Source organism: Typopeltis vanoorti, chromosome 5, assembly GCF_054136105.1.
Source record: "Typopeltis vanoorti isolate ZY-2024b chromosome 5, IOZ_Tvanoo_1.0, whole genome shotgun sequence".
Classification (NCBI taxonomy): Eukaryota; Metazoa; Arthropoda; class Arachnida; order Uropygi; family Thelyphonidae; genus Typopeltis; species Typopeltis vanoorti.
In genome coordinates, this window is record NC_143553.1 from 151159839 (window position 1) to 151172958 (window position 13120).

Genomic DNA, 13120 nt, shown 5'->3' on the forward strand with positions numbered 1-13120 from the left:
ACGTCTGTTTGGGATACATTGATGGGAGGCTACATACTCTGTTCAAGAAACTGCACTGGAGGAAATTGGGAAGACAAGGGATCTTGAGGTGTTGGGTGATAGAAACCTGAAGTTCAGGGGATATATTGCAAAGGTGGTAAAGGTAACCAGAGGATTGCTGCAATGCTAAGAAAGATGCTGATCAGCAGAGATAAAAGAATTGTCATTCCATTGTATAAAGCCTTGATCAGAACATATGTGGACTATTGTGATGAAATTTGATTCCCAGAATTTAAAGGAGATAAATTAACCTTGGAAAGAGTGTAGGGGCAAATAATAAAAATGATATCAGGACTGTAGAATGTTAGTTATGAGGATAGACTGAGGGAATATGGATTGCAAAGTTCAGTAGATTGAAGAAGAAGAGGTGATATGATTGAGACATTTATATGGATATCATGCTAATTACTATATTATAATCTAAATAAATTTCAATTCTTGATTAATCAATCACAATTGCCCAATCAGAAAATTTGATGGCAATATTACCACTGTCAGGGTTCAAATTTGTATTTTAATGATTTGCAGACAGTTGTCAGTATGATCAGCATATATCCTAAACTTGAACCATCTTCATATATGAAGCAAGCAGTTGGACAAACCAGTTCTGTTTTTTTTGGCACTAAAACCAGATTATGTATGATTATAATTGCATTTAAAAATGGAATAATTTAATGTTTTTTTTGCTATATTTCCTCACAAAAAACTTTCTGAAACTGTCCAGAACATATAAATATGGTTATCATCTTTATTTTATTAACATCTGGCCTCCAAATAGTCAAAGACCTCATTGTGTAAGATCACTGAGCCATGTATTAAACACATACATGTGGTGAGTGCAGAAACACATAGTTTCTGCACTCACCACACTCTCAGGCAATACAATTACTCTTAATGCAAAGAACTACTTCTCACTCTGCCTGCTCACACCCTATTATACAGCTTCCAGGGATGGCCTCTTGTTCTACCTATGTTTCCCTCTACTCTACGAAAAATCTCCTCTACATCATCTGGTAACAACCCCTCAAAAACTTATGTCTCAATCACATCCCCTCTCCTTCTATTCACAAGGCTCTGCACTTACATTCCCTCAATCAATTCATATTTTTATGTCATTAAAACTCATGAAAGGTTGTAATCCTATAGTACAGTGGCACCATGGTGGGCTATGAATATTTTTTTTTATTCTATTCATATATTATTACATTTTTAATATAGTCCAGAAACCCTCCTCTAGAGACAAAGCATGGACTTTTTTCAAGCCACTTCAGGCCTTCAATGAGCAGGGCAGTGGTCTTCCAATTCATCTCCCACCTGAGACGGCCCACACCTGACACTGACTTAGTAAACCTTCTCCAATATATCTTCATCTCCCTGAAAGCCAGGTGACCAAATCTACACACACACACACACACACACACACACACACACACACACACACACACACTAGTCCATATATGGCCTGATCAAAGTCTTATACAAGGAAATGATAACCACTTTGCTTCTGCATGTCAATGTCCTCCTCATTATTGTCAATCAATTGTGATGAATTACAATTTTAACAATGTGACTCCTAAATTTCAAATCTCTGTTCACCATCACTCCCAGATTTCTCATCTCTTCAAGCCTGCTTCAAAATTTCCACATTAATTGTACACTCTGCATACTAACCCTGTTACCAAATTTCAGGACCTTGCATTTTGCAAAATGAAACTGATAGCTCCACTCACTTGCCAACTCCTGCAAGGCTGCATTTGCTCTACTTCTCATAGTTCTTCCAACTTTGCATCATCAGCAAATAGCTATCTAGAGAAGCCAGTCCCAATATCATTAACATAAAATTTAAACAATAATTGTCCTAAAACAGATCCCTGTAGCACTCCACTGGTGACTTTCCTCTGTATATTCATCTCTTTTATCCAGCGAATTTGCCATCTTCATATCCACAAAAATAATATGGATATCACTTTTGTTTTCTAATATTGGAACTATTTCACAACCTCATTTTCTTATTTAAGCAGAAGATATTTTAGTGGAAAATATTTTAAAAACAGTTCATTTTTTATGCAAAAAACTAACATAAGAAACTTCGCATAATAATACATACTTTCCTCAAACAATTACAAATATTTTCAAAAAGTATCTCTAAGAAGACTATGGTTACCCTATTCTGAAGAACAGCTAATGAGATAAAAACCATAGGCTATATTATATATGCTTAATGATGGATGAAATGCACTAAGGACAGTTACAGGCTGATGCTATTTTCAAGATAGTATAGCATTTAATAGATGTACTGGTGTCAAAAATGTATCACTTTGCAGTATTAAAGATTATATACATACTATCTTAAAGGTAAAGAAAATCCTACTCAGAATTATAATTTAGGAAATCTTGAATTATAAATCTGCTCATCTATATAAAGTCATTTTCATACAAATCTGTTAGCTATACACACCATCTATTGTTGAATCTATTTAGAGAATGAGCAAAAAAAATTTCAATCTCATAAAATGAATCCTGTAAAAATGCCTTAAAATACAATAACTAATCATTCAAATTAAATGTTATAATTCTGTAAAATGGATTTCTTAGAGTACAATGATATGCTTAACCCACTCAAATGTAAATACCACACTTCATTTGTTACTACAGAAATATGCATCTAACAATTTTATTATTAAGAGAGTAAAATAATGAATCTACATTCACTTTAAAATGCAAACATACATACTGGCCTGATTGGCCAAGTGGCCAGCATATCCACTTTCTAAACAACAAGCTGTGGGTTCAAATTCCACAGTGTGGGCATAAGTTTTGTCTTCAGGTGGGATTCATCTTCCACCAATCTCACCTGACGTGAGATTACTCTGCTTAAATTGGTGCTAAAGTGGCTTGAAAGTTCCATGTTTGTTTTCTAGAGCAGCATTACTAGATAATCTAACTCTTAGTCCACAAATCAGTATTATGTGTATGGGTGCAATTCTCATAACAAATAGCCATATTATTCATAATTATAGCTTTCTTATTAGAGGAAAAAAAATCTGAAGTCTAATAATATTTCATGCATTTTTATATTATTTTATTTATATTATGAATGATGTTTTGTTCTTATTTTAAAATAAAATTTACTTGCAATGCAAATATTTGCTGATCTGGATAGCTAAGTGGATAGTACATCTCATCTTCATGAGCAACAGGCTGTAGATACAGATATCCTACTATGGCATGGATGTCTATGAAAGTCTTTAGGTGACAGATGATCTTTTAGGCACAAGACCTTATTATTTACTAGATGCCTGAAAGGCAGGGAAGAGTGTTTGGTCTCCAGTAAGGGTTTCCTGGAATAATATAATATTTTATTATTAAGGATCAGTGGTGCACCCAGAGGAGGGGGTGAAAGGGCCCTGCCCCCCAAAGGAAAAAGGAAAAAAAAATTTCCAAAATTCTTTTCCTCATTAAAATTCATTTTTTTATTTATGTTGTGTTGTGTCTTCAATTTCTATATACTGCTCATGAATTAGCGATCATTGCAGATGCTCAGTCATAGGTCGTATGCGATGCGTAGTGTGTATTCTCAAATCGTCTACTCAATTCAGGGCAAACCCAAGGTTTTTGTTTCTATTTATTTTGGTGGAGAGGACCATCATAAAAATTAGCATTGAAAAATCTAATTACTAAAAAAAACCTATCCATTTACTGATATATCTGCATTAGTTTATTAGCATTATTTAAGTACAACATAACAAATTACAATTTAATAGCATTATGGAAGATATAAATGAAAAATTTATTATTACGGGTATCTCCATGGAGTCAGTACTCATTGCGGGAGACCCCAACTATCAAAACAATATCTATCATATCTCTTCTTGAATTCATTTACAAACGAAGAACTCACAACTGAGTCAGGCAATACATTCCGCTCATTCACTACCCTCCAGGCAAAAAACCTCATTCTCACACCCTTGTTAACCACACTTTTCCTTAATTTCCAGGGATGACCTCTTGTGCTTCCATCACTATCACACAGCTGAAATATTTCCCCTGCATCAATCTTATAAAAACCTTTTAGTAATTTAAATGTTTCTATCATATCCCCTCTTCTCTGCCTATCAGCCAACCTCTGCAATCCACAAGCTCTCAATCTATCAATATAGGGAGCATTTTTTACATCACTCACCAACTTAGTCACTCTTCTCATCTCCAAGGGATCCAGGTGACTAGACTTGAGCACAGTAATCCAAATGTGGAAGTATCAATGCCTTATAAAGGGAAATAATAACGTCTTTATCTCTGGATGTTAGTGTGTTATTCAATAACCAAGTAATCCTCTGTGCAATCTTGGACACCTTAGTAATGTGTCCTCTGAACTTCATCTCCATATCCACCAACACACCCAAGTCTCTAGCCTCATCAATCTCTTGGAGTACCATTCCATCAATGTAATACGCAGCTGGTAATCTTTTAATCCATAACTTTACACTTTTCCACATTGAACTGACATCCATTTCCTTTTGTACCTATTTTGCCAGCTTATTTAAATCATCCTGCAAACTCTCAACATTAGCTTGATTTTTTATTGGGCTACCTAACTTTGCATCTTGTTTATTATTTTAACGGTATAATAGAACACAGAAACTAAGTAAATAATTAATTTATTAACTTGATGCTGATATTTCGCTGGTATTATAACCAGCATCTTCAGAGCACAAAAACACTGTTTGTCACAACACGCGAGACTAAAACAACATGGTGTACTTAAAATTGTAGTAGCAACACAAAGACTAGAGTCCTGATTTTGGCGCCCTCTATCTGAAAAAAAAAAAAAAAAAAAAAAAAAAAAAAAAACCGCTATCATATATTACTAGAGTCCTAGAAAAGTGCTAGTTTTTTCTTAATATGACTGTCTCCCAGATCTTCGGCAAGTTAATACAGCCATATTTGTTGAGATTTGGAGTGTGTTTTAGGGCTTCTGTCGCCTCTAAGAACAATCTCTCTGATTTATATGGGTTTCTGTGTAGTACTTTTGTGTTTGTCCAGTTGATCCTGTGTGCAGGGGTATCCAGAGCATGGTCTGCTAGGCCCGACTTCCCATAATGATATTTCCGGACATATCGTTTGTGTTCGCTGATGCGGATATTTACAGTTCTTCCTGTTTGACCGTAGTAGGCTTGATTGCATGAGCAGGGTACCTGGTAGACTCCTGGATGTGATAAAGGAGGAATGCTGTCCTTGGGTGAGTGGATGAGGGTGGCTAATTTGCTATATGGTCTGAATGTAGTGCGTAGTTTATGTTTATTGAGAATTCTTGAGATCTTTTCGGATGTGCCTTTAATGTAGGGGATGGTGACTGTTTTGTTGTAGTTCTCTGTGGTGGATGGTGGGAGGGGTTTCTTGGGAGTGTTTAGTATTTTGTTTATTTTTTGTGGATTGTAGCCGTTGGCCAAGAAGGTGTGGCGTACGTGAGTGAGTTCAGCAGTAAGAGCCTTGTCATTTGAACAAATTGCTCTCGCTCTATGGGTTAGCGTTTTTAATATGCCATATTGTTGAGAAGGATGATGGTGTGATTGTTTGTGTAAGTACCTGCCTGTATGTGTGGGTTTTCTGAATTTGGCCACATGGCCCTGAGACATTGAAAACATTCTTAGCACATTTAAATAGCCAACATCCAAAAATCCACTTTACTATGGAACTGGCAGCCAACAACTGTCTGCCCTTCCTGGATACACTCATCACACGTCTCCCAGATGGTTCCTTATCATTTTCAGTTTTCAGAAAACCCACACATACAGGCAGGTACTTACACAAACAATCACACCATCATCCTTCTCAACAATATGGCATATTAAAAACGCTAACCCATAGAGCGAGAACAATCTGTTCAAATGACAAGGCTCTTACTGCTGAACTCACTCACGTACGCCACACCTTCTTGGCCAACGGCTACAATCCACAAAAAATAAACAAAATACTAAACACTCCCAAGAAACCCCTCCCACCATCCACCACAGAGAACTACAACAAAACAGTCACCATCCCCTACATTAAAGGCACATCCGAAAAGATCTCAAGAATTCTCAATAAACATAAACTACGCACTACATTCAGACCATATAGCAAATTAGTCACCCTCATCCACTCACCCAAGGACAGCATTCCTCCTTTATCACATCCAGGAGTCTACCAGGTACCCTGCTCATGCAATCAAGCCTACTACGGTCAAACAGGAAGAACTGTGAATATCCGCATCAGCGAACACAAACGATATGTCCGGAAATATCATTATGGGAAGTCGGGCCTAGCAGACCATGCTCTGGATACCCCTGCACACAGGATCAACTGGACAAACACAAAAGTACTACACAGAAACCCATATAAATCAGAGAGATTGTTCTTAGAGGCGACAGAAGCCCTAAAACACACTCCAAATCTCAACAAATATGGCTGTATTAACTTGCCGAAGATCTGGGAGACAGTCATATTAAGAAAAAACTAGCACTTTTCTAGGACTCTAGTAATATATGATAGCGGTTTTTTTTTTTTTTTTTTTTTCAGATAGAGGGCGCCAAAATCAGGACTCTAGTCTTTGTGTTGCTACTACAATTTTAAGTACACCATGTTGTTTTAGTCTCGCGTGTTGTGACAAACAGTGTTTTTGTGCTCTGAAGATGCTGGTTATAATACCAGCGAAATATCAGCATCAAGTTAATAAATTAATTATTTACTTAGTTTCTGTGTTCTATTATACCGTTAAAATAATAAACAACATGTTCGACGAACACATAAGTCTGTCCACACGTTTAACTTTGCATCGTCAGCAAACAACTGAAGATCTTCCTTCAAGCCATTTCCTATATCATTTATGTACAAATTAAACAATAACGGCCCAAGCACAGACCCCTGAGGCACACCACTGGTTACCTGCCTCATCCTGGACCATTTATTCCTTAGTACTTTTTAAAAATTCCAATGTATTATTAAAATCTTTTATAAATATACTCAAAAATATTCACAATTGCATGTAGAGTCAGAAGAAACTGGAGTTAATTTTGGTAATTAATCTTTCAATTTTCTCAAGCATTACATGAAAAAAAAAGTCTCAAAAGTCAAAATTCTTTGGTGAATGACTGGATACATATATACCATTTAGAAAATGCAATGAATAAAGCTTATTTTTAGAAGGACCTGTGGCATAGTATAATTATAAAAAACAACATGTAAGTCCACAGTAATAACTTTAATTAATAAATAAGGTAGATATTTCGTACTAAAAATAATAGTAAAATAAATAAAAATAATATGCCAGCCTGGTTGGCCGAGTGGTTAGCGTATCCACTCTCCAGCCAAAAGGCTGCGGGTTCGAATCCCGCCGTGGGCATGGATGATATGATTGTCTGTGAAAGTACCAGTGGCGGTAGATGGCGTTGGTGTTAGGTAATGAAGGTTGGTGGAGTAATGAGACGAAGAGTTGTAGAGTAGATGCCCTCCCTCGATGAGTCTTTGGACTCCCTGGAGGTGTCATGTAATAATAATAATAAATCTTCAGTGTCACAAACAGATAGGAATAGAATACAAGTAACGAATATTCAGTGGATCACCTATTAAAATAAATGTTGTCGCAAGCTAGGAAATGAAAGAAATTAATAAATAATTAATATTTAAGATAACTAGTTTTGTAATGATTATATAAAATAAAAGTCTCCCAGATCTTCTGGAGAGAGAGGCAATCATTCGATTTAAATTCAATCGGTGTAAAAAAGCTTCACAACTTTCTTTAAAGAGGCATTCATATTTGAACCTGCATCTATGAAGTAGAATAGCTTTATCCCACTTGATATTATGGGTAGTGGTAATACTGTGCTAGACCAGACTTCTGAGGTTTGTTGTAAATGTGGTACTTTATCATTTTTGGACATCCTGCTTACTCGAACTTCTTCTGGTACCTTATCTACAAGCATCATTAAAAAACTAATTATCTTAAATATTAATTATTTATTAATTTCTTTCATTTCCTAGCTCGCGACAACATTGTATTTTAATAGGTGATCCACCGAATATTCGTTACTTGTATTCTATTCCTATCTGTTTGTAACACTGAAGATGTACTATTATTTTTAGTAAGAAATATCTACCTTATTTATTAATTAAAGTTATTACTGTGGACTTAAGTGTTGTTTTTAATAATAAGTCAATAAAGCTACCTATTTAAAAACATTAGTATCTATTTGGACTATTTATACGTGTGTGTGTAGTACTTTACTACTAAAAATAAACTAGAGCTAGCCACAGTACTGTTGAAATTAAACAACTAAAACCAAATTTTTGAAAAAGTGCTAAAATTTTATTTTTGGAAATTTTCTGTAGTAACGTTTGAATATATTGATTATATTTCTGAAATAACTGAGTTCTACAATTTAAGAAAGTAAAACCATTCATGTGTTTATTGTATATATACATATAACAAGAACAATCAAGGGAGATCTCAAACAAGTTTAAGAAATGGCAAATCTACATCATTGACTAGAATTGGGAATAATACTATCTGACAGTATGATATATTTTAATATACATAGAGATGTAGTTTATGGATGAAATATTTATGAGATAATGTTAATTGTTCAAATTAATACTTACAATTAGGACATTTTCTTGTCCCAGATTTTGATGTTCAGTCATGTAAAAAGAAGCACAAATAAGATTAAGTAAAATAATTTTTCCATGAAGTTAGAAATTAATTTTGATGAAAATGTCTCTAATGAATGGCTAAATTTTTTGAATATGTACTTTTCATAATTAATGTTTATGAACAAATCCAGACTTTAAAAAAAAAAATCAATAATCATAAATAACAGACTCTAGAAAAAAAAACATTGCAGGAAACAACAATTTCTAACAATCTCCTTTTAATGAAAAAAATAATGAATTAAAATTAAATTTTAACACTGACCAAACTGCAAAAGAAGAGTAATGCATATATCTGACGCGAAGAAATTATCAAGCCATTTTGTAGGAAATAAAAAGAAATGCATAATTTACACACACACACACGTTTCTTTAAAAAACAATAAAAGAAGAACAGATAAATGTTTTATAAAGAGGAAAAAATGCACAAACAAAAAAACCTGAGCAAAAGTATAAATAGTTTGGTCATTTATATAAATACAGGTAACCCATATTTGTGCACAGATTTGATAGTTTGATCATGGGGAATAGGAAAGCAGTGTTAGAGGATCCAGAGATGGTGGCCAAGATGGCCATAAATCTAATATATACTCTATGAGAAAGGATTGAAGATATGAGTTACAAAATTTGGTTGATTGGTGGAAAAGAGGAAATATGACAGAAATAGAAATTACTAAAGGGGTTTTATAAAACTGATGCAGAAGATATTTTTCAATATATGGCAAGAGAGGTGAGAACTTTCAGAAATGATTCCTTGTTCTCTTCTTGTCATGCACCTGAAAAATTCCTTTGTATCAATCTTATAAAATCCTTCAGTAACTTATAGCTTCTATCACATGCCACTTTTACACCTATCAACAAATTTTATAACTGAAATCTTCAAAGGAAATATTTAAAACTACAGTTAGCAAGAGGACTGCATTTTTTGCTTGGCGAGTGAGATGGATGTCAAAAGGTAGTTATGAGTGCTTTGTCACTGAATGAGTTTAAGGAGGGATATAAGTATCATGTGAATAATGGTTAGTGTGATCTCCTGCAATGAGCTTTCAACCCCATCAAGTATGTCTGTGTAATAATAACAACAACAACAGATGAAGTGAACTGTAAAGATTGTTACTGAAACTGAAATATGAGTGTGATAAAAAGTTCAACGTGAACAATACAATATGTATTATTATTGGCTTTGTTTATTTTTGAAATTTAAGAAAAGAAATACTCATTTTTAACAAACTGATTATATAACCAAATATCACACATTTTATTAGAAAATATCCTAATAATTTGAATTATTATGCACTTGAAAGATTTTCTGCATCATAGTCCATATGTATGCTTCTCTCCAATATTTTTTTTTTTTTTTAATCATAAGAATTCATTAAACTGCTAGATCAAGTTTCAAAGTACTTACCAAAAAGAAATTTAATGATAGCTTATCATAAGAATTTCACTTGAATACAATATAATTTTATGATCAGGATAATGTGGGATAGTTCTAAAGTACCAGTGCAGCTAAACTATCAATAATTAAAGCACATTATATAAATTAGACAAATGCTACTGATATATCCAGAAGTGACCACTACCACAAAATCACTTGCTTGCCTTGTAAAGAGATCAGTTTAAATTAAATCTCACTGAACTTAGTTATTTGGCTTACTTATAACTAAAATAGGACCTGACCTAGGCAAGTGGGAAAACTTAAGAAAGGTGTGAGTGAATGTTATTCAAATAAGTGAAGTTTGTAACCTGGAGGTTATTACTGATAGTTCAGTAACCTAATTTTCCCACTGAAACAACATTAGGTTCATGAAACAACTCAGAATCAAATTCACATATCACATTTCAATTTGAAAGAGAAAAAAAAAGCAGCAAGTGAACTCAAATTTTAACCCTTCTTACAAGTTTTTACCATCAAATTTATTTAGCAAATTTCGTTTGCTAAGTAATGTTTTTTCCCCAAAACTATAATTACAGGATTTTCTTGCATATTATTAAATATACAAAAAAACCATTATGTTCTTAATTTAAAAACGGGTTTCTTTCAGTTTCAGAAATGACTGAAAATGGAGATAGGAGTAATTCAACTTGATTAGATAATATGATATATATATATATATTATTGTTATCATTCATATTTTACCCAATAGTAAGCAAGTTAAAGTTTGTACATGAAATATTATCACAATCAGCTGTTGGTATACTGAATTTCTACATTTAAATATGGATAAAAACAAGAATATAATTTCTTGTCAAGTATAATACAATATGGTCTATTAGTGCAAACAATATTAATACTGTCCTAAATTTCAGCTCATGGAGATAGAGAGAGAGAAAAAAAGAAATAAATAAAGAATAAATCAAAAATAAATAAATTGATAACATATACAATACAATAAAGAAGTCCTTCTGACCATTCTACAAGTATTCAAATATGCAAAATATATTTAAATGGATAATGAAAACTGATTACAATCTTGACCATTATATAGTGAGGGTGTTCACAAAGTAATGCAATGAACAAGTATATTTTATTGTCTTATTGACTGTAGTGATTGTTTTTGTGTCTTGGCTGTTTCAGAGCCTTTAAAATAAAGCAAAGGTAAGAAGAAACAAGGACAAGGAATCCTCACATAAAAGCGAGAAGCAGATTTTTTGTATGGAGGGTGTGTGTGGAATGTACTGACTGACAGAATACAGACAGTGAATGGATTTAAGGACTGGTGTAAGACTTTGTGATGCTCTAAAGTGGATCTCCTGTGGTAATAGTAATATTGTTGCAGGTATACATTTCTGCACAAAATGGTGTATGGATACAGAAATCAAGAGTGACAACAGTGAATCATTACTTCAGAAGTGGAGTAATACTGAGAGAGAAATTTCCTACTGCTCCATCACCATCCATTCAATAATTAAAAGAATGATTGATAAATTTAGAACTAGAGAATTTTTGTGTTCAATTTGTTCTGGGTCAGTTTTTGATTGTCCAGAATGAGTTTCATTACTAAGGTTCATGGAGTTTTGCTTCCAAGTCCATCCAATATAAGCAAAAATTGTCACATAGCATATAAACTAAAATCCAGAATCAACTGCCCATAAAATCTATTAGACAATCTTAAACTTTCATCCTTACAAAATAACTGCTTACAAATATCTATGCACAAAAGCTCATGCTGTCAAAATAGTTGATTTCCATTACTAATGACAAATTTTTTTCAGATCTGCTTCTTGTCAAGTTTCGGAAGAATTAATAAAACTCAGAGAGAATAAATAAAACTTTATTTATATTTAACTCCATTTCTTAATCAGTTCTTTTCCAACCTGTTAAAGTGAGCTCTCTTTTCTTGGTAATTCATATCATAATCACATTATAAGTTTTATCTCTATTCGAATATCCTCCCTTCAGTCAATTCCAATACTGTATCCTTTGGCACTACAATAACAACAATGCCAAATGGGAGAATCTCTAACTTTTACTCCTCCTTTCCATTCTCCAGATAGTTTTGATCATGAATCAGAAATTATCCTTCTGGAATGAGGGCCTTGACTCTCCACTCATCTATTCACAATTCCTACCAAGTATTTAAACCATGGTTTTCCAAAAAGTGTGCCAGGGCATTCAAAGTAAAAGTATACTGTAAGTAGCCTGAGACAGAACTTCCAGCTTTATTCATTGCTTATATTGATATACTGATGCCTGCAATTTTGCAATCAATACAAGGACTCATATTGAGGTGACAATATTGCAACACCATCTAAACATAAAGCTGGCCACCACATTTGCACTGCACTTCCTATAGCCTTTCACCAGAAAAACATAAAAATCTTGCTCAACCTGGATACCAAAAGGCTTAGGGTCCTGATGCTATCCCACGAATTATACTAATTTATACCTGCTCTTTATTATCTCCATATTATACTCAGCTGGTATAAACTGTATAGCATGGAAACAATTCCATATACAGCTGATTCCAAAAAACAGTGATAAGAATCTATTGCTCTTACTTCACTGCTGTCTAAAGTAACAATGAAGGTCATCAACAGTTAACTTCAACAAGTGGAAAATGGTCAACTAATTGATGACCACCAATAGGATTCCAACAGTCAAGAATGGCAGAGATCGTGTTTACATTACCTACCTCTACACATGCCACAGAAAGGTTTGGAGAAAGTTGTGATGTTGTACTTGAAATTTCCCAGCACTTATTAGGGTTTGGCATTAAGAACTTCTCAACAAATTGCCATTTTATGGCCTTCCTTCCACCATGTGTAATTGGATTGCCATTGCCAGTTTTCTCTCAGGTTGTTCATTGCTTGTGATGGTGAAGGGTGTTCTCTCTTCAGATTTTCCTATTAATGCAGATGTTCTACAGGGATTCATCTATGATTCAATAGGAAG